This window comes from Schistocerca gregaria, chromosome 2 (assembly GCF_023897955.1).
Source record: "Schistocerca gregaria isolate iqSchGreg1 chromosome 2, iqSchGreg1.2, whole genome shotgun sequence".
NCBI classification, from domain to species: Eukaryota; Metazoa; Arthropoda; class Insecta; order Orthoptera; family Acrididae; genus Schistocerca; species Schistocerca gregaria.
The window spans coordinates 989,859,278-989,882,256 of record NC_064921.1 but is presented as its reverse complement, the minus strand read 5'-3'; the positions used below and the strand labels follow the sequence as shown (position 1 = coordinate 989,882,256).

General features: G+C 39.9%; 1 protein-coding gene across 2 annotated transcripts in view; it reads right to left on the bottom strand.

Moving 5' to 3' along the window:
- Positions 1 to 22,979, bottom strand: part of LOC126335489 (katanin p80 WD40 repeat-containing subunit B1) — a 122,592-nt gene that overhangs the window by 22,899 nt on the left and 76,714 nt on the right. The window lies entirely within an intron of this gene.

Below are 22,979 nucleotides of genomic sequence, written 5' to 3'. Positions count from 1 at the left end.
GTTTAGTTTTGAGTCATCAGTCTTCTGAATGGTTTGATGCGACCCGCCACGAACTTCTCTCCTGTCCAAGCCTCTTCACCTCAGAGTAGCACTTGCAACCTACGTCCTCAATTACTTGCTGGCTGTATTCCAGTCTCTGTCTTGCTCTACAGTTTTCGGTCTCTACAGCTCCCTCTAGTACCTTATGTTTTACCATGATGTATAGGCTTCTACTGACCAAGAAGGCTCTATTTGTCAGTGTGAGTCTGCTTTTGGTGTCCTCCCTTGGTCCGTCCGTCACTGGTTATTCTGGTGCCTAGCTAGCAGAATTCCTTGACTTCGTCTATCCGTAACCTTCAATCCTGATGTTAAGTTTCTCGCTATTCTCATTTCTACTACTTCTCAATACTTCCATCTTTTTCCGCTTTACTCTCAATTCATATTCTGTACTTCATTAGACTGTTCGTTCTATTCAGCATATCCTCTAATTCTTCTTCACTTTCACTCAGGACGGCAATGTCATCAGCAAATCGTATCACTGGTATCCTTTCACCTTGAATTTTAATTCCACTCCTGGAGCTTCCATTTACTTCCATCATTGCTTCTTCAATGTACAGATTGAACAGTAGGGGCGAACGACTACCTCCCTCTCTAACACACTTTTTAATCCGAGCACTTCGTTCTTGGTCGTCCACACTTATTATTCCCTCTTGATTCTTGTACATATTGTATATTACCCGTCCCTCCCTATAGTTTACCCCTATTTTTCTCGGAATTTCGAACGTCTTGCATCATTTTACACTGTCGGATGCTTTTCTCACCCTATCTCTCCTAAAACAAAAAATATACCTATTCAAAAAAATGAGATAAAAATTCACTTGACACCTTTCTGAGGGACTATCTCCACTCCTTCCAAATTAATGTGGCATGAATTCAAAGAAATAGCACTAACAGCAATTGAGAGATTTACACCAAATAAATTAACAAGGGATGGAGCTCACACGGAAAAGTATAGGTATTTGTTTTTCCACACACTGCTTGAGAGTGGAATAACAGAGAATTATTGTGAAGGTTGTTCAATGATCCCTCTGCACAACACTTAAGTGTGATTTGCAGAGTACCCATGCAGGTGTAGATGCCTAGTTATTAAGCATTGTGGTGCAGTTTTGTTTTGTTTCACTTTGCCCACACTGAGTAATAACTGTACATTAGAATTATAGTTATTCAGGGACCATGAACCACTCTGGGAAGTGCAGCTGAGACGAGAGTTGCCATTTATATCAAAAAGTAATACAAAATACACACTCTGCTTTTGCATCGCTTGGCATTTTGAAGCTTGTGCTGTTGAAGTTGAATTGATGGCAAGTTCATAGTAATACAATACAGTGGGCCCCCATCTGATGATTCAGAGTTATTTATGAAACAATTACTTAAATTAAAGTTTGTAGCTTCCACACAAAATGACATACTGTAAGTTATGTGAAAATTTTAATTTAAACATCCAGAGCAAATCTATTATACAGCTATACTGAATTCCCTCATTATACAATTTAATTCTCCCTCATACAATTTATAGCAAGAGTTATGGTAACCAGAAGTGCTGCTATTGACAACAAAAAGACACATCGAGATTACAAAACAAACTGTGTAAATACTTGCAACTGAACAATGAGACTAATGAAGGAAAATGGAACTGAAGATTAATAAATGAAAAAATGAATTGTATTAGCGGACTTATGAACACAGCCCACTTGGCATTAATCAAAGTGTAATGTATTTTACACACACACACACACACACACACACATACCAAAGTGAGGATGTTGCATTGGCTGCAAAATAAGTGTGATGCATGCAATGAGAGCATAAGGAAGCAGGCTCTGTTCTCATTAAACCAAGATATAGACCTGCTGAAAAGTCATATTTGGTCAACAAAATGTTTAAAGAGAATGACTACAAAGTTGACCGCTTGCCATTTAAGTGGTGTGGAACTGGCATGGACAAAAGGAGAAAGATTGCTTAGGACATATTCAATGGCAATATGTTTAAGACTGCCTTTTGTTAGTAGTTGCTGATGTCTGTGAACGGTATTGCAGGAAGGGCCAACAACTAGAAGATTACTGGAGGCGTGAAGGCGTTTCCGAACTCATAATAGACAAAATCAGTATTGACAGCCCTGAATCAGACAGCTGCAACAATAATAAGGAAATATGCATAGGAGGGGAACATAATGAGACTGATTCTGATTTGTGTGTACTTTAAATTCTGCATTACATATGTTAATAAATGTTAATAAAGTTACATGCAGATGGAAAAAAAGGAAATATGGGAAGGAATTCCTAATTGTCCCTGTATAGTCTTGATTATCTCTTCCTTCACCTGGTGAAGAACCTCAGTGAGGTCAATTTTGGTGAAGGATTGTGACATTCATAAAGCAGCATGGCACTTGTGACTCTCACAGCAGCAGCAGGATTTTCCGACAATGCACAAAAACTGCACTATGAGAAGTGATTGAATGGTTACAAAAATAACCAAAGCAGAATATAAATCTGAGTGGAAAAAGTAAACATTAAGGCAGTTTGCAGTATGCTGCAAGCCTTTTGAAATGACATCAGTTTGGTGTATTGCATGTCCATTTCGCTACTTATTTTAACAGTCACCTCTTATTTGAACTCTTTAAGTGCTAAGTAGAGCCCATTCCACATCTTTCCAGCACAGAAAAATCATCTGCACTCACCGTGAATGAACATCAGGATCTCTGGATTCGCAGTTAATCACTAGACCACGGTAATGGCATTAATTCAAGGTAAGTAAAATCAAATAATATGCAATAAGTAAAAAGGTACTCTCTTCCAGTATTTGCTATGAGCAAATGTCACAGTTGCAATCTTTTAGTCAAAGATCTACAATATGCACCTGCCCAACATCACCACAAATACAAAACATTTAAGTCACAAGTCTTAAGAGATAGGCTAAAATACCTGTAAGGCCAAAAATCTGTAAGTATTATTTAAGTTCAATATTATGAAGTGGTACCAGGGGTAATTTAGCCTGATTCTACAAAGAAATGGTTTTGCAACTGCAGGTGCCACCTAAAAAAATAAAAAAATAAACAAATAAATAAAAATAAAAAAAGAGACAGGCTGCTTTGTAGGATGTGTTTATGTAAGAGACACAACCATGTGAAGCATTCCTTAACAAAAGAACGCTAATAGCAGAAAGCATTTGACACAGCAAACTTTCATCAGAGACAAGGGTACTGTCTGGAGTGCCCCAGGGAAGTGTGATAGAACCACTTTTGTTCTCTGTATACACAAACGGTCTGTCTATTGGAGAGCAGCAATCTGTGACTGTTAGCTGGTGACACTGTAGTCTATAGGAAGTTGTTGTTGTTGTTGTTGACTGACTGTTGGTGGATACAGAAAGAGAGAATTTCTATTTTGTGAAATGAATGGCAGCATGTTCTAAATGTGGAAAAATGTAAATTAATGCTCGCAAGCAGGAAAATCCCTCTGATAATGTTCAACTGCAGTATTACTGGGATGATGCTCGACAGAGTCACACTGACAAAATGTCATAACATTAAAAAGCAATATGAAATTACACTAGCACAAAAGGTTGATTGTATGAAAGATGAATGGCTGACTTCTGTTTACTGAGATATTTCTAGGAAAGTATAGCTCATCTACACAGGATATCAGCCCCCCCCCCCCTCCCCACACACACACACACACACACACACACACACACACACATATATATATATATATATATATATATATATATATATATATATATATATATATATGACGATGTGAATAAAACAGAAAGAAACTTCCACATGGGAAAAATATATTAAAAATAAAGATTCCAAGACTTACCAAGCGGGAAAGCGCCGGCAGACAGGCACATGAACAAAACACACAAACACACACACAAAATTACAAGCTTTCGCAACTGGCAGTTGCTTCGTCAGGAAGGAAGGAAGGAGAGGGAAAAATGAAAGGGTGTGGGTTTTAAGGGAGGTGTCTGTGTATGTGCGGATGGATATGTGTGTGTGTGTGTGTGCGAGTGTACACCTGTCCTTTTTTTCCCCTAAGGGAAGTCTTTCCGCTCCCGGGATTGGAATGACTCCTTACCCTCTCCCTTAAAACCCACACCCTTTCATTTTTCCCTCTCCTTCCTTCCTTCCTTCCTGACGAAGCAACTGCCAGTTGCGAAAGCTTGTAATTTTGTGTGTGTGTTTGTGTGTTTTGTTCATGTGCCTATATATATATATATATATATATATATATAATCCATTCTTGAGTACTATACTAACATTTGGGATCTCCACCAGGTCAGATCTGAAATAATGTGCGCAAACTTGAAAACCATGTGCATTAGCAGTGTGTTGTCATCTGCAACAGTGCTCCGCGAAAGAGCAATACTGTGAACTTCCGACAGAGTCCGCCACAGGTGAGGGCCAATTTCAACCCTGCCACGCTACACTAGTGCTCTGTTACCACCTTATTCCTGCTTGCATACATTCAATTGCTACAATCTTATTGTGTTCAGTGTATGTTATGGCAAAGGTGTAAATGCCACAGTCTAATATAGTTACACTAATATTCTCGGTTGTGTTGTGTGTCCAAATTACAACAAGATTAATGGAAGAAATTGAAGCAATTTGGAGGTGTACTGCTAGATTCGTTGCCTGTGGGTTTGATCAAAATGTGAGTATTATGTGAATGCTCCATGAACTCAAATGGGAATCCCTGAAGGAAAGATAATATTCTTTTTTGTGAAATACTATTGTGGAAGTTTAGAGAACTGGCCTTTGTAGCAGAATGCAGAACGATTCAGTTCCCACCATCATACATCTTGTTTACGGACCATGAAGAAACAATAAGAGACATCAGGGATTGTACAGAAGCATATAGACAGTCATTTCTGCTTTTTTCCATCTGCAAGTGGAACAGGAAAGGAAATGACTCGCAGTGGTACAAGGTATCCTACACATGCAATGTATGGTAGCTTGTGGAGAAGGTAGGTACATATATATTAACTTCCTTGAAAAATAGTGTGAAAAACAATCTTTTACATAGTTTTTATTTAGCTTTTTTCTAGAATAAATCAAAGCCAGTACCAACCATTACTGTACAAGATTATATGTGCACATCACATCACAAGCTGATGAGAAATTTGTATGTGTAGGTGATGAAATTAATGGAATGTAGAGCTAATGGTAAATATGGGCTGTAGGAAAGAAATGAGGTGGAAGAAAGGCTTTTAGAGTTACTTAATATGTTTCATCTGCTTTTAGTGAACACAGCTTTTAAACCCATAAGAGAAGAAGGTACATTTGGAAAAAGACAAGGATATGTGTAGATATAAACTGGACTACATCATGGTCAAACTAACATTTATATCCCAAATACTGAACAGCATGGCATGTCCAGGTGCAAGTCCCACAGGATAACCTGCTAATGATCAATAGTGGACCAGAATTCAAGAGTATGAAGAAACAGCAGTACACAATAAATCGGAGCACTGAAAATTTAGGATAAAATTACAGAAAGTTGAAGTTCTCTGAGAGAATGATCTATTCATCAGTAAAAGCAGTTAGCTCAGTACACAATGAGTGGAAAAGTAGGATACAAAAGTGGTAATACAGTGAAACTTCGACTGTATGTTCTACGGTTTTATGTTTTCACAATTCTATGCTCTAAATTCCTAGCCCCTATGAAAAACCCATAAGATCAATGCCAAAAATTATACAGTTTTACATTTCTTCCTGGTAATGTTTACCTTGATTTTGCGTTCTTACTCAACATCTTGCTTGACTTCATCTCATTTCCCCCCCCTTTGACATTTGATATGATTGAACGAGTTTTAAGTGGCACAAGAGACGGATGGTCGCATCCCACATGGTCGGAGAGTTAAGATATTATTTCAGACAATTGCAGAGAGGGGAGATGAGAGAGAGGAAATGCTGATTTAATCCATGATTGGCACTGCCAATACAAACAACTTGCAACATCTAGCTGCACCGCTCAATTAAGATACACCTGCTGCTAGGTTGTGGCAGCAATAGAAAAACACAACAGTCGATGCGAAGTGTCCCGGGCGAAACCAATAAGTGGCGAAGGGGACCAGTCAACATCTTTTCTTTTGCCACATATAACTCAGTCTCAACTTTTTGCATGTATTTCTGTATCCACCAACAGTATTGATTGTCAACCTTATAATTCAAACATTGAGTCTCAAAGAATGTGTGCAGTCAGAATCAAGGAAACATTGGGTATTTCCAACTAGTAAGCTTTTGTTGGCTAGCCAACAGCCAGCACAGCCATCATGCCACATTAACATACACAATAAGATTACAGATGTTAGCCAACGAAAAATCCAAATTTCTAAAGTACTGGATTATAAAGTTTACACAGGCACAGAAGATGTAAATCTAAGTTGGTGTGAGAATTTCCCTCCTCTCCTTCTAGCAATTTTACTACCATTCATAATGCCAACTGATAAAACCAAATCGTAAATCCATAAAAAAAAAAAGAAATAAATTTCCTAATTCTATGTATTACAATAGACCCATTAGGAAAAGAAGTGGGTTTTCCCACTAACAATACTGTAGGATATGTAATTGAAAAGGCTATCACTTTTGCTAATTATGTACAAGGAAATTGAAATTTCCCAACTCACTACTGCCACAAATTATATCTTAAAACATGAAGTTTTGAGGGTTCTTTCATTTAATGTCCACTTGCAGAATAGCAAAAATTTATAGCTCACATGGCGAAATAATCTGAAAACAGTGAAATACAGAGAAAACAGCCGGATTACAACATCTCAGATGTTTGCAATATCTCGGATATTTTCCACCTGCAGCCAATAGTTGTATAGAATGACAACATCATGCTAATGTTGTGCCTTCTAGCATAAAGTGTGACAAACAGCAAGCTTATTTGGCAGCTTGTTCCAAAGTATGGCTGGTGTGACCAGCGTGTAGCAAATGGAGTGACCACAACTACCACTTAGATTTCATTTATGTAACTGTACGTCGTATTGTCTTCACTATCATACATTAATTTTACTGACAGTGTTTCTACTCAGAGCCTGTCGACAGAGTCCAGACCATACTGTTCCTCGACTGCAGCCAACATAAGCTGCTCTATTTGCTATGTGGGGCACCACAATTAACAGGACGTGTTCAGTGGCCAGTTGTGCAATGGCTTGTTCGTCTTTGTTGTAGTTCTCAAAGGTGTTTAATGCATTGTGATGGCAGAAAGATTGTTATAAATTCAGCGAATTGCTGGGAAAGAGAATCACTGAAATCACAGCAGGCTTAATTTTGTTTTATATTTACTGGCATGAATAAGAACCGCATGTGAAGGAAAACTTGTATGGACAGATTTTAACAAAACCCGCTGTGTTTACATTACAGCATGCAATGACTTCAGAGTGGAAATGGCACGTGCTGGCAATACTGCAGAATGCTCCACTTTGACTAGTCAGCACAATGAACAAAGAAAAATTTTGTAAGCAGTACACTATATGTCACAGTACTTGCGTCACCAGTCTATGCTGCACTACCAATGGCTACAGATGGAAAACACACACCTGAACATGTTAGATTCTGACACCTTTCAGTTTTTGGTTTAATTCACCATGTTCATTAGTTCTTGCTTTTCTCTGAGTGAGCACAAAGGAAAAGTCACTCAAAAATGCATGCTGCGAGATATAATTTACAATTGTAGCATGTCTGAAAATAGCTTATACGCAGATTTTGGGAGTTTTACATTTCCTCAATTCTGCATTTTCCTCAATTTTCCGTTTTGTAAGTCTGAACAGCAAGAAAACAAAACAGGGGTTTCACTGTAAATATACTTCCCAATTTGAAACTACTCAGTTTTTAACATGGATCTGGAGTTTATGACAATGTGGTGACTGCAGTCACAAGTGCAACAGCAGATGTTACTCAGCCATCAAGAAAAGCAAGAAACATGCTATCACCAGCAGATGAAGTTGCCCCACCAACAACTATCAAGCAATGAAGCAAGCAAGAGTTGGGAGATCTGCTTATGCGACTTTGTTCTTCACTGCAAGGAAAGTTGGATGAGTCGCCCTATCTGTCACAATGCTACCTTATTGTCTTTTAGGAACAAATTGTACAAAGTAGTGTAAAAATTAGGGCCACTCTCTGATACCAACAGTTTACCTATTTCTGATATGCCTTGTTTGCTTACTGGCTACGATGGTCACCAAATCCCAGTAGTAACAACTAGACTCAAGTTTCATCAGTGTGTTAAGCAATGAAAGCAAGTGTATGCAGGCAGTATGACCTACAGATTTATATGGCTTACGAGCAAGTTGATTTTTCATGTAAACAATGTGGTGCATTCTATTAATTGATGACATTATCATACATCTAGCTCTGGATATTGAAGTCAGTGCAAAGGCTTTAGTTATCTGATCCAACATTAATGGAGGCTCTAAAACACAGTAACACCAATGAAAAAACCGGTTCAGTGATAGAATTTTTTGAGGATAATATTAGTGTTGAATATATTAGCAGGGCCTAACACTGTATTCATTGGTTAATGAGTAATAGAATTTTTTATTAATAGCTGAACCATGGACCTTGCCGTTGGTGGGAAGGCTTGGGTGCCTCAGCGATACAGATAGCCGTACCGTAGGTACAACCACAACGGAGGGGTATCTGTTGAGAGGCCAGACAAACGTGTGGTTCCTGAAGAGGGGCAGCAGCCTTTTCAGTAGTTGCAAGGGCAACAGTCTGGATGACTGACTGATCTGGCCTTTTAACAATAACCAAAACGCCCTTGCTGTGCTGGTACTGCGAACGGCTGAAAGCAAGGGGAAAGTACGGCCGTAATTTTTCCCGAGGGCATGCAGCTTTACTGTATGATTAAATGATGATGGCGTCCTCTTGGGTTGGGTAAAATATTCCGGAGGTAAAATAGTACCCCCATTTGGATCTCCGGGCGGGGACTACTCAAGAGGATGTCGTTATCAGGAGAAAGAAAACTGGCGTTCTACGGATCGGAGTGTGGAATGTCAGATCTCTTAATCGAGCAGGTAGGTTAGAAAATTTAAAAAGGGAAATGGATAGGTTAAAGTTAGATATAGTGGGAATTAGTGACGTTCGGTGGCAGGAGGAACAAGACTTCTGGTCAGGTGACTACAGGGTTATAGACACAAAATCAAATAGGGGTAATGCAGGAGTAGGTTTAATCATGAATAGGAAAATAGGAATGTGGGCAAGCCACTACAAACAGCAAAGTGAACGCACTATTGTGGCCAAGATAGATACAAAGCCCACACACACTACAGTAGTACAAGTTTATATGCCAACTAGCTCTGCAGATGATGAAGAAATTTAAGATATGTATGATGAAATAAAAGAAATTATTCAGATAGTGAAGGGAGACGAAAATTTAATAGTCACGGGTGACTGGAATTAGAGTGTAGGAAAATGGAGAGAAGGAAACATAGTAGGTGAATATGGATTGGGGCTAAGAAATGAAAGAGGAAGCCGCCTGGTAGAATTTTGCACAGAGCACAACTTAATCATAGCTAACACTTGGTTTAAGAATCATGAAAGAAGGTTGTATACATGGAAGAACCCTGGAGATACTAAAAGGTATCAGATAGATTATATAATGGGAAGACAGAGATTTAGGAACCAGGTTTCCAGGAGCAGATGTGGACTCTGACCACAATCCATTGGTTATGACCTGTAGATTAAAACTGAAGAAACTGCAAAAAGGTGGGAATTTAAGGAGATGGGACATGGATAAACTGAAAGAACCAGAGGTTGTACAGAGTTTCAGAGAGAGCATAAGGGAACAATTTAAAGGAATGGGGGAACGAAATACAGTAGAAGAAGAATAGGTAGCTTTGCCCTCAAGTAGTGAAGGCAGCAGAGGATCAAGTAGGTAAAAAGACGAGGGCTAGTAGAAATCCTTCGTAACAGAAGAAATATTGAAATTAATTGATGAAAGGAGAAAATATAAAAATGCAATAAATGAAGCAGTCAAAAAGGAATACAAACGTCTCAAAAATGAGATCGACGGGAAATGCAAAATGGCTAAGCAGGGACGGATAGAGGACAAATGTAAGGATGTAGAGGCTTATCTCACTAGGGGTAAGATAGATACTGCCTACAGGAAAATTAAAGCTACTGCATATAGAAATCATCCCAACTGCAGCACAAGACATGAAAGCCATCTCTGCCAATTCTGAAGGGTCAAATGTTTTTCAAGCAACAAGCAGGAACACCTAGCAAGTGTCTGCTGCAGCCAGCAATCAACAACAACATCTGCAAACACACTACAAGCTATCATCCAGCTGGTGCTTGCAGCACCTGATGGAGAACTGCAGAAGTGCAAGTTACCACTGGATGTCAAGGGCATTGTGGAGGAGTGAGCTCCAGCTGGACACGGGCACACCTGGTTCACCACTGCTGCAGCAAACTTGACACAGAGGTCATATACAACAAGAAGTCGATTCACTACAAAGTTAAATTGCAGTCCAAGCTGAGTACAAAAATGTAGCTAGAAAACTAACCTTCTGATAGTACCATTTTTGGCTTAAGATGCTTTTGCACTCTTTAGTTACCAAATTGAAGCCCAAGTAAATGTAGTTCAACCATGATTCCATTCCAACATCTTTATATGACGTGCACAGTACAAGATATTGTTTGAACCTACATTAGGTTGTGCTATAGGTTTTTAAGCGCACACATCATTAAAACAGTCTGCAAGACACAAGTTTTGCGAAGTACACCTTGAGCATTTGTCACATGCAATCAAGTCAAGGCAGAACTAGCTACAGTATTAGGTATGGGACTAACATTCTAGTATCTCTGTGTCAGTAGGCAATGCCAATGATAGTTATAGAAAGGAGAATTATGGTAATTTTAAGCGAAATACTAAACTGTATCCAGTTCCTGAGCCAGAGAAATTGTTAGCTAAACTGGCTGGGAACCTTTGTTTTGTAAAATAGATTTCACTAATGCCTGTTGATAATAAAATTACATAATTGTTAGTGTTTAATACAGTATAACCCTGCTTTTACATTTGCAGAATTAATGTTTTCCCACCATTTATGACATTTTTATCGCTTCTGTCAAATTTCTTCTGTCCACAATGTTATTTGCACTCAACATATTTATTATTTTTCCAAGATTTACGCATTACGAGAAACTATTCGGGAGAAAAAAATGACGCTGGCCATCCGGTAGTGTTTAGAAATATTACGTGGTTAAGTTTCTTGACACCAGGGCACTGTACTCAGCCGATCTGGACCGGTAAACGTGTAAAAGTTCGAACCATTCGAGCCGTATTTCCCACAGCTGCCAAGCTCTATTTGGCATGATGGCTTGTAGGAGTAACAAGGTTTGTTTGAATAAAGATATGATAACCAATCAAAACCATTTCCAAACACACTCTACTGCACAAACGCAGTTTCGTGATGGTTGTGATCATGTGACACCTTCGTTGAACCATATTTAACACATTTCAGCGTCTCGGCACTTGTAGCGCTAGTTGACACTGTCGTTCACTTTGCGTTGCTCCAATGTTTTTAGTTTAAACACCAACCCATTTTGATGACATAACTCAAGAAATCAAGTCTTACACAGAAACACTAATGAACAAAAAGAAAGAAACACAAAATAAAAAACTGAATCACCTCATGAGATCTGCCACAACAATAGATAAAGAAGACAGAGTAGGGACCCAACATCAGTTTCAAAACAGACTTGTCAATTTATCTGACATAGAATTAACAAAACAAGAAAAAGAATTACTTGAAAAGGGACCGAAACACAATATAAACACAAAATCATAAAAAACCTGATCACAGAAACAGAATAAAGCAAGAAGAATAGTTGAAGAACCCAAATTTCAATGCCAACTTGACACGGGAACTGGCAGCAGAAGAGATAAAACACATAATAAAGGAAAACGAGACCCACATCATCACAAAAACAACAGAGCAAAATATCTCTATAAAACTGAACTAGCTAGACACTTACATACATTACTGCAGAAATTATATATACTCTTTCACAGACAACAGAAACCTAAAAAATACCAGTGAAAAGATATAAACATAACCTCAACAGTAACCCTAGTATCTTTTGACATCACATCCATGTACACAAATGTGCCAGTAGAAGAAACAATCAGAATTGTTAAAAGGCAGCTGCAGTATCAAGGGGACATAACAAGTACACACAGTGATGAAATAGAAGCCACCCTAAAGGTCATAACAGAACAGAACTACTTCATCTTCAAGAAAGAGTTCTATCTGCAAAAAGATGGCCTACCAAAGGGCCTAACCATCAGTGGTCTACTTGCAAACATATTTCTAAACCACATTGAAAACAAAATATTCAATGAAATCATACATCCAAAACAGTACAAGATTATATACTGGTACTGATATGTAGATGACATCATTTGCTGGATTGATGAAACACATACTTGAATAAAACAATTACACAGTGACATAAATACAGTTCACCCAAAAATAAAATACACCATTGAGACAGAAGAGGAAATGAAGCTTAATTTCTTAGACATTACCATACACAGAATCAACAACAGACATAATTTTGGAATTTTCAGGAAACCTACAGCCAAAAGTACAACCATTCACATCAACTCCAACCGCCCACAAGCACACAAACACTCAAGTTCCAGGCACATGCTACACAGGCTCAACAGAACTCCACTGGACAAACTCGACTACACACCGGAACTAAAGACAATACACCAAATAGCCAGAGAGAATGGATACAACACACAAATAATTTAAAACTGAACAACAAAATTAAAAAAAACACATTAGAAGAGAACAAATCATCAACAAATCACCAGCCACAACAGAGAACCAAGAACACAAGCTCTAGACAAACGCAGGATACCAGCAACAACTGACAAAGAGTACAGTATGGCACACACTAACATACAGTAACAAAAACACACACAGGGTGGGAAACATACTGAAGAAACAAGGGCTACAAATATCATACTGCACAAATAACACAGTACAGAAGAATCTAAGATCTAAGAACACCTCTACAGACAAATTCTCCAAAGCTGGAATTTATCAGTTAACCTGCAGTTCATGCCAGTCGGTCTACACAGGCCAAACATGCAGAAATTTCAAAACAGGATACTCCGAACACCTCAGAGCCCTAAGAAGTGATAGAATACACTCCACTTTTGCAGACCATCTGATACAAGAAAACCACCAACCAAAAAACATGGAAACTGACATGAAGATCCTCAGAGAAAGCAACAGTCTCTATCAAAAACTCACAATAGAGGAGAACTACCACATACAAAAAGCAATAATAGCAATAATACAGGGAAAGAGAGTCCTGAATGAAAATACAACACTGTGCAACTACAAAGGTGACTACCTTTATCTTTATAAAAAAAAAAAAAAAAAAAAAAAAAAAAAAACTGTTTTCTTGCTTCTCTCTCTCTCTCTCTCTCTCTCTCTCTCTCTCACACACACACACACACACACACACACACACACACACACACACATTCAAAATCAGCACCATAACAAACACAAGAGTAACGATGAACAAGTGAGCAACGACAATAACATGACACATCTCACTGAGTGTATTGTCAGAAGTGTCTGCTCAGATTTCATTTCGCCACATTTTGTGTAAGTACATGTGAGGTGAAGTAGTGAGCAGAAATTTATGAAAAACTGAGTGAAAGCAATGCACTAAATAGTAGCTGATTGAGACACCAACCACAGACACGAAACAGGATGGAAAATGTAAATACAGAAACATACATATCCTCTACCCTCGAAATAACTCTCCAAAAGTATGCAATAATTTCCTTCATGGCTAGTTTCCAGATGACATGCTGTCAAAAAAAAACAACAAAAACGAGAACTAAAATCGATGTACAATAATACAGTTCAATTAGCAATGTAATTTTAAGGTGAGTGTCCAAATCAAAATGAAGCAAATTGCAAATATTGTATTTCTTAGGCCCACAGTAATTAAATTATTACAAATGTGATGATATACTTTACAGAAATAAAGAATTTAACCCATAGATGATGAAACACTGGTGTCAAAACACGTCTGGGGAAATATAAAAATAAACTAATCCCAGTTTTTAAACACAACATCAGTTACATATTTTTTTCACGCATAGCAAAATGTGTTTCGAGAATTTATTCTTGTTGTCAAGTGTAGTTTTTTTCATATGTATTTTTGTGATGTTACACACACAGTGTGATTGACAGTTTCCATGTGTGTAGTTTTCCACATCAAACACCAACAAAATACCTGTGTATTTATTTGCACTTGACAACGAGAAAAAATTCTCAAACCTCGTCATGCTAAGCATGAAGAAATAAGGAACTAGTGCAGTATTTCATTATTTAAATAATGAACGACAGTTGCAGGCTTTCCAAAAACATCAATTATGATATATGAAATTGTGTCAAATGTTTCTTCTTCACAGATAGTAATCAGTTCCAGTTACATCAGAGGTTTTTATTGGATAATAAACCTTTGTTAGATAGTAAACAAGCTCCTGACAAGTCTTTTGATTCCTGCTATGTACATATATCATACATAAAGTGTGAAAATGCAAGGGGATATCCTATACGTAACTTTTGCACCTTAAAATGTTATTTCTCACATTTTACATTTTCCCAAATTTTACACCACATTTTTACAGTCCCTTGAAAAATGAAAAAGCGGGGTTTTACTGTATGTCATTCAGCATACATCAGTATAACATATTACCACTTGGGGTCACAAATACTCCCAGAGTATTTTAGAGATACTTGAACAACCGAGTCAAGGTATCCCAAATTACACAATCTATTTAGAGGATATAATTGTAACAGTTACTAAAATGTAGACTTTCACAGCCGGAAATGTCATGTCCATTACGATTATCTGGGCTGTAATACCGTGGTCGGTTGATGGATTTTGTCTCAATTCCCAACGTTTTGTCCCCGTCTGCGGGATACATCTCTAAGTGGGTCTGAAGCTCAACACACCTGCTGGCTCGCTACTGACTGCCGCTAAATTCCATATCCGCGCAAAACCGCGCTGCGGCATGACGTCATGGCGTTTCGAAAACGTCAGTGCAATTGGCCGCTGTCCGCTGTCGTCGATCACTGTTGCCATCATCCAGTAGTGGATGGGTGGCACACATCATCTTTAACACCGGCATCCATATACCGTTATAATTTCATGAGGCCACTCAGAATATCCCAACCCATGCACACGGACCGTTATTTGCATCGGGATTCGAACCACCACCCACAACATAAGCGGGGTGTTATCAAGACGTTAGCGGACAGAGCTGCAAATATTTGTGAACCTGAGTTGCTCGACACGGAGATGGAACATCTCCACAATTCACTAATGAAGAAAGGATATTCGTCCACCGAAATAAAACGTGCGTTGAGACAGCCACGCAGAATCATAGTAATGTACAGGCTACTGCAAAATCTAAGGTTTTCCTGCCGTTTGTTAAAATTGTAACGGAAAGAATAGGGGGGACCTTGATGAAGTAGAATATTACCATAATTTACAAGCCCACCAGGAAGATACAGGAATGCCTAAATCCTGCCAAGGACGCTCGCAAACCATTGGAAAAAGCTGGAGTGTATAGGATCCCATGCAGCTGTGGAGATGTTTATGTGGGTACCACTAAAAGAACTGCTTCAAAACAAGCACAAGGGCCATTGTAGAAGAGGAGAAACAGAACGATCAGCTGTTGCGGAGCATGTTTTCCAGCCAGGGAACCACCATATTCGTTACGAGGAGATGCAAGTACTAGCTGCCACAAGCGGATATTACGAAAGGCTCTATAGGGAGGCAATCGAAACCCTAATAATTTCAATCGAAAGGAGGGGGACATGAAATTAAACGGTATATGGATGCCGGTGTTAAAGAAAATGTGTACCACCTGTCCATTACTGGGTGATGGCAATTGCGACCGACAGCAGCGGACAACGGTCAATTGCACTGGCGTTTTCAAAACGTGACGTCATGCCGCAGCGCGGGAGCGCACGCATACGTAATTTAGTGGCAGTCAGTAGTGAGCCAGCGGGTGTGTTGGACCTTCCATCGAGCTACAGACCCCCTTGAAGACGACTCCGGTAGACGGGGACAAAACGTTGGGAATTGACACAAAATTCATCAATCGACCACGGCATAACAGCCCGGACAATCATAGTGGACATTAATTGTAACAGTGGCTACACAGGAGTTGCACTTGAAAATATATAGAAATTATATAAGGGGCCTAAAGCCCACAATCTTCACTGCCAGCTCAGTAAGTGAAGTTTTTTTCAAACCACACCCTATCCGAATCTCACGTCTGCTAAACCAACTATAAAAAAAGAGGTTAATTTTGTGCATTCAGATACAAGCCAGAAAGTCTTACTTCAGTTGAAAATAAGCCTCAGAACATCCTTCAGTGTACCAAAATACTCCATCAAAACACATTACACTAGCAACCAAACTCTGAGATTTCTGCATTGGTGTGGTATTAATGAATAAATACCCACAAGGTAACACTTGGTTCAAGAATCATAACAGAAGGTTGTATACGTGGAAGAAGCCTGGAGATACTAGAAGGTATCAGATAGATTATATAATGGTAAGACAGAGATTTAGGAACCAGGTTTTAAATTGTAAGACATTTCCAGGGGCAGATGTGGACTCTGACCACAATCTATAGGTTATGAACTGTAGATTAAAACTGAAGAAACTGCAAAAAAAGTGGGAATTTAAGGAGATGGGACCTGGATAAACTGAAAGAACCAGAGATTGTACAGAGTTTCAGGGAGAGCATAAGGGAACAATTGACAAGAATGGGGGAAAGAAATACAGGAGAAGAAGAATGGGTAGCTTTGAGGGATGAAGTAGTGAAGGCAGCAGAGGATCAAGTAGGTAAAAAGACGAGGGCTAGTATAAATCCTTGGGTAACAGAAGAAATATTGAATTTAATTGATGAAAGGAAAAAATATAAAAACACAGTAAATGAAGCAGGCAAAAGGGAATACAAACGTCTCAAAAATGAGATCGACAGGAAGTGCAAAATGGCTAAGCAGGGATGGATAGAGGACAAATGTAAGGATGTAGAGGCTTATCTCACTAGGGGTAAGATAGATACTGCCTACAGGAAAATTAAAGAGACCTTTGGAGAAAAGATAGCCACTTGTATGAATATCAAGAGCTCAGATGGAAACCCAGTTCTCAATGAAGGGAAAGGAGAAAGGTGGAAGGAGAATGTAGAGGGTCTATACAAGGGCGATGTACTTGAGGACAATGTTATGGAAATGGAAGAAGATGTAGAAGAAGATGAAATGGGAGATTCGATACTGTGTGAAGAGTTTGACAGAGCACTGAAAGACCTGAGTCGAAACAAGGCCCCCGGGAGTAGACAACATTTCATTGGAACTACTGATGGCCTTGGGAGAGCCAGTCCTGACAAAACTCTACCATCTGGTGAGCAAGATGTATGAGACAGGCAAAATACCCTCAGACTTCAAGAAGAATATAATAATTCCAATCCCAAAGAAAGCAGGTGTTGACAGATGTGAAAATTACTGAACTGTCAGTTTAATAAGCCACAGCTGAAAATAATAACGTGTATTCTTTACAGACGAATGGAAAAACTAGTAGAAGCCAACCTCGGGGAAGACCAGTTTGGATTCTGTAGAAACACTGGAACACGTGAGGCAATACTGACCTTACGACTTATCTTAGAAGAAAGATTAAGGAAAGGCAAACCTACGTTTCTAGCATTTGTAGACTTAGAGAAAGCTTTTGACAATGTTGACTGGAATACTGTCTTTCAAATTCTAAAGGTGGCAGGGGTAAAATACAGGCAGCGAAAGGCTATTTACAATTTGTACAGAAATTAGATGGCAGTTATAAGAGTTGAGGGGCATGAAAGGAAAGCAGCGGTTGGGAAGGGATTGAGACAGGGTTGTAGCCTCTCCCCAATGTTATTCAATCTGTATATTGAGCAAGCAGTAAACGAAACAAAAGAAAAATTTGGAGTAGGTATTAAAATCCACGGAGAAGAAATAAGAACTTTGAGGTTCGCCGATGACATTGTTATTCTGTCAGAGACAGTAAAGGAATTGGAAGAGCAATTGAATGGAATGGACAGTGTCTTGAAAGGAGGATATAACATGAACTCAACAAAAGCAAAACGAGGATAATGGAATGTAGTCGAATTAATTCAGGTGATGCTCAGGGAATTAGATTAGGATATGAGACACTTAAAGTAGTAAAGGAGTTTTGCTATTTGGGGAGCAAAATTACTGATGATGGTCGAAGTAGAGAGGATATAACATGCAGACTGGCAATGGCAAGGTAAGCGTTTTTAACATCAAGTATAGATTTAAGTGTCAGGAAGTCATTTCTGAAAGTATTTGTATGGAGCATGGCCATGTATGGAAGTGAAACATGGACGATAAATAGTTTGGACAAGAAGAGAATAGAAGCTTTCAAAATGTGGTGCTACAGAAAAATGCTGAAGAATAGATGGGTAGATCACATAACTAATGAGGAGATATTGATTAGATGGGTAGATCACATAACTAAAGAGGAGATATTCAATAGAATTGGGGAGAAGAGGAGTTTGTGGCACAACTTGACAAGAAGAAGGGACTGGTTGGTAGGACATGTTCTGAGGCATCAAGGGATCAAAAATTTAGCATTGGAGGGCAGCGTGGACGGTAAAAATCGTAGAGGGAGACCATCAGATGAATATAATAAGCAGATTCAGAAGGATGTAGGTTGCATTAAGTACTGGGAGATGAAGAAGCTTGCACAGGATAGAGTAGCATGGAGAGCTGCATCAAACCAGTCTCAGTACTGAAGACAACAACAAAAACAACAACCCACAAGGCACAAAGGAGCCTATTCCATATGCCAGGTCAGGCAGAAGTACTCACTAACTGACAAAGGGACATCTTTAGCCATATATGGCATCAGAAAACTCTGTATTTACACTACTAGCCATTAAATTTCTACACCACAAGATGACATGCTACAGATGCGACATTTAACCAACAGGAAGATGCTGTGATACGCAAATGATTAGCTTTTCAGAGCATTCACACAAGGTTGGCGCCAGAGGTAATACCCACAACGTGCTGACATGAGGAAAGTTTCCAACCGAGTTCTCATATACAAACAGCAGTTGACCGGCGTTGCCTGGTGAAACGTCGTCGTTATGCCTCGTGTAATTAGGATAGATGCGTATCATCATGTTTCTGACTTTGATAAAGGTCGGATTGTAGCCTATCGCTATAGCGGTTTATCGTATCTTGACATTGCTGCTCACGTTGGTCGAAATCCAATGACTGTTAGCAGAATATGAAATCGGTGGGTTCAGGACGGTAATACGGAATGCTGTGCTGGATCTCAAAGGCCTCGTATCACTAGCAGTCGAGATGACAGGCATCTTATCTGCATGGCTGTAACGGATCATGCAGCCACATCTCGGTCCCTGAGCCAACAGATAGGGACGTTTGCAAGATGACAACCATCTGCACCAACATTTCGATGACGTTTGCAGCAGCATGGACTATCAGCTCAGAGGCCATGGCTGTGGTTACCCTTGATGCTGCATCACAGACAGGAGAGCCTGCGATGATGTACTTAATGACGAAACTGGGTGCACAAATGGCAAACGTCATTTTTTCGGATGAATCCAGGTTCTGTTTACAGCATCATGATGGTCGCATCCGTGTTTGGCGAAATCGTGGTGAACGTACATTGGAAGCGTGTATTACTCAACGCCATACTGGCGTCACCCAGCGCGATGGTATGGGGTGCCATTGGTTACACGTCTTGGTCACATCTTGTTCGCATTGATGGCACTTTGAACAGTGGATGTTACATTTCAGATGTGTTACGACCCATGGCTCTACCCTTCATTCGATCCCTGTGAAACCCTACATTTAAGCAGGATAATGCACGACCGCATGTTGCAGGTCCTGTACGGGCCTTTCTGGATATAGATAATGTTCAACTGCTGCCCTGGCCAGCACATTCTCCAGATCTCTCACCAATAGAAAATGTCTGGTCAATGGTGGCTGAGCAACTGGCTCGTCACAATACACCAGACACTACTCTTGATGAACTGTCATATTGTGTTGAAGCTGCATGGGCAGTTGTACCTGTACACGCCATCCAAGCTCTTTTTGACGCAATGCCCAGGCGTATCAAGGCCGTTATTACGGCCAGAGGTGGTTGTTCTGGGTACTGGTGTCTCAGGATCTATGCACCCAAATTGCGTGAAAATGTAATCACAAGTCAGTTCTAGTATAATATATTTGTCCAATGAATACCCGTTCATCATCTGCATTTCTTCTTGGTGTAGCAATTTTAATGGCCAGTGGTGTATATGTATGGGGCAAAGTTTCATTTCATTACAGATCATAAACCTCTAATTTCATTGTTTGGCCTACACTTGAGGCTCCCCAATAAGATACCAGAAGAGCTGCAACAGTAGGCACTGTTACGTAGCAGTTACAATTATGAAATTCACTATTGGCTTACCACACAGCATGCAAATGTGAATGTTCTTTCTCATCTGCCTTGCAGGTCACACAGAGTTCCACAAATACAACACACTTTGTTTTGAATTTGATTCCAACTTGCAAAATACCCTTGACAAATGTTTCATAGCAGTGTGTGTCATAGTGACAGAAACATGTCATGATCTGCTATTTCAGAGGTTATAGTCTGCTGTGTTGCAAAGGTGGCCTATCATATGTCTAAGGACACACTCAATACTATGGGAATTTTCTCAATGCAACACCTCCTTAAAGTAATTGACAGTATAGTTATGTTTGCTACAGATGACTCTGAATGTGTGGTTAAGTGACCCTGTGTTAACTATTAGTTAGGGCATATGTCCCACAACCAGGCAGTCTCATCACAGCATTTCAGGTCCTGACCCTGTCCCAAGCACACTGACAAAGAGACCACGATGGTTTCACTAGTAAATTCCAGGGAATAATGTGACAGTTAGCTGCTGATGTCCTCTCTAATTTCCCATATGACCTCAGCTAGCATTTGTGCATTGCTCATCATTTTCATAACAGAATGAGCCTCGACTACGGTAATCTCCAACATGGGCCCAAATTTACAGTGATCAGAACATCTTCAAACGTAAGAGGTTAAAGCATCTGACCTCTGTTCCGTTCCACCCAGCATCGAATTCTGAAGTAGAGTGGTTGATCAGGACTGTCAAAAAACAGAATCACATTATTATATAAAAACAATGTGGCAAAAGACAGATTGCTACTTACCGTAAAGAAGACACATCAAGCTGCAAACAGCCACAATTAAAAAACACTCAGATAACACTTTAGGCCACAGCCTTTGTCAATAAAACACAAACACACACACACACACACACGCACACACACACACACACACACACACACACACACACAACACAACGATAAAAAAGCAAGTACACCTCATGCAAACACGACTGCCAACTCCAGCATCTCAGCCCAAGATGCTGAATTTGGCGGTCACGTGTACGTGAGGAGTGCTTGCTTTTGTGTGTGTGTGTGTGTGTGTGTGTGTGTGTGTGTGTGTGTGTGTGTGTGTGGGCGCGCGCGCGTGTTTGACGTGTCTTCTTTATGGTGAGTAGCAATCTGTCTTTTCCTAAATTGCTGATATTCCTATCTGGAGTTTCCATTGTTTGATTATGCTAACAGTCACTACCAGGGAAACCCTCCCTACCCTCCTTGGAACATACAAATCCACTCCAGTCAGTGGATGCAGCCCAGCAAAAGCACTATATGGGTGCAGAACAAACACCCTCTTGAACCCACTGCACTTGGCCTGTCATGACCCTCTGCCCACACACATAGCCTTATTATTGGGTAGAGTCCCATGTATGAGCTCTCACTTTCACTTGAATCCCAATGTAGACCTAAATTGACAGTAGCGATAGGAGGGCAACAAATGTTTGAAGCCACAAGTGATCTTGAGTGTCTGGTAAGACATTAGAATCAACTCTGGCCATGGCAATACCTCCCCTGCAACTGAGTTGGGCACAGGCACAGAGACACAACCACAATCATGAAAAGCCTGCCAAGCAGCCTGCCTACCACCACTGTTATAACCTTCACATTCATCCTTGACAAACATGGGAGCCACTGGAGGTCAAGCCTCTGCCTTCACCCTAAGGCATTTCTGGCTCCAATCAGAGGGGGAAAAAAACAATGATGTGTGCAAGAGGTTGAACTGCTATTGCACCCCTCTGGATCATCACTGGCACACATTTCCCCTGCTGGCAAGACCAAATAGTTCCCCAGAGATGTAAGACTGGTCTGTAGTCCCACCCAGCGCCAGCAATGATACGTGATCCGGTCAATCATGACACGTAAATGCCATGGGGCCATATCAACTCCTCCTCTCCCTTTCTCACCATACATGGCACAAACTTCGCTATTTTTTGTCTTATGTGCCAATTAATGATGGGAGTAGTTTATTATCAAACAGTACTTGAGATTCACTGGCCAGCACAACTATCCATGCAGACACATGGTCATGGATTGTTGGCCTGCATAGCAACTAAGTTAACACACAGCCCCAACATATGGCGGGCCATGATCGCAGATGCAATAGCGCTGATAAATATCTTCGCCAGCCACTTGTCTTATAAGTCCCTTTTACATGATCGGTCTATCCTGTCTCAACTGACTACTCGATAGAAGTGTGTCTACTGCAGCGCCAATGGCATTTTATTCCCGTGCTGGGTCTCATCTGTTTTCAGTGGTCATTTTTGTTTACATGTCAACATTAAAACAGCTGGTGTTGTGAGAGCTATCTGCTGTGCAGTTTGACATCTGAACAGTGAAAGTGAGGTTATGAGGAATGATTCTTTCTAGGGAAAAATTGAAATATAGTAACAAAATGTATGAAAAAATAATGA